At 41.3% G+C, this 1,147-nt stretch overlaps 1 protein-coding gene across 1 annotated transcript in view; it reads left to right on the plus strand.

Annotated features, from left to right (window-relative positions):
- Nucleotides 1-193, plus strand: part of cebpa (CCAAT enhancer binding protein alpha) — a 1,738-nt gene extending 1,545 nt beyond the window's left edge. The window contains exon 1 of the mRNA XM_034529634.1: nucleotides 1-193. This exon is cut by the window's left edge and continues 1,545 nt beyond it. The gene's annotated coding sequence lies outside the window, so the exon portion shown is untranslated.
- The last annotated feature ends 954 nt before the right edge of the window (nucleotides 194-1,147 follow it).

The raw sequence follows: 1,147 nt of genomic DNA on the forward strand, positions 1-1,147 counted from the left end.
ATAATAATAATAATAATAATAATAATAGTTATGAAATGCCAAAAAGACAAGAACAAACTCATAGAAACTGGAACAGTCTGTGTCTCCTGTGGACATCTCACACACACATATACACACACATACACACACATATACACACGCACACATGCGGGCACACACATTCACACACAGACACACACACTCTCACACATGCACAGACACACACACACATGCACACACACACGTAGACACACATGCACACACACATTCTCACACACGCTCAGACATACACATACACACTCTCACACATGCACAGACACACACATACACACACATGCACAGACACACACACATGCACACACACAGACACAAACACGCACAGACACACACATACACACACATGCACAGACACACACACATGCACACGCACAGACACAAACACGCACAGACACACACACATGCACAGACACACACACATGCACAGACACACACATGCACACGCACAGACACAAACACGCACAGACACACAAACACGCACAGACACACACATGCACACGCACAGACACAAACACGCACAGACACACAAACACGCACAGACACACACACACGCACAGACACACACACATGCACAGACACACACATGCACACGCACAGACACAAACACGCACAGACACACAAACACGCACAGACACACACACATGCACAGACACACACACATGCACAGACACACACACGTACACACACATGCAGCCTTCTGATCTGAGATGACCTTTGACCTCCTGCTGATCTCTCCGTTGAGGAAGAGGAAGCACTTTGTTTACGGATGTTGAATCGTGTTTGTTTCAAAGTTGTCGTCTCAATTGTAAAATACGTATATACATACATAAATATATGTATATGTATATAAAATACCAAAAATCTGAATTATTATAATAAAAGAGCTTCTTTTTATCACATCTGTCTCTTCCTGTTTGGTTCCTTTCTTACAATATCGCTCATCTGAGTTTCTGTCATGAATAACGGAACAAATACATTATTATAACTTGTTATAAAAGAACCCGTAAATCACTGGAGCTTTTACACATAAACATCTTATATTGACCTATAACTCACGATCGATAACAATCACAGTCACAATCAATAATATTACAATTATCGTCATTTATAT

Source organism: Cyclopterus lumpus, chromosome 3 (assembly GCF_009769545.1).
Source record: "Cyclopterus lumpus isolate fCycLum1 chromosome 3, fCycLum1.pri, whole genome shotgun sequence".
NCBI lineage: Eukaryota > Metazoa > Chordata > Actinopteri > Perciformes > Cyclopteridae > Cyclopterus > Cyclopterus lumpus.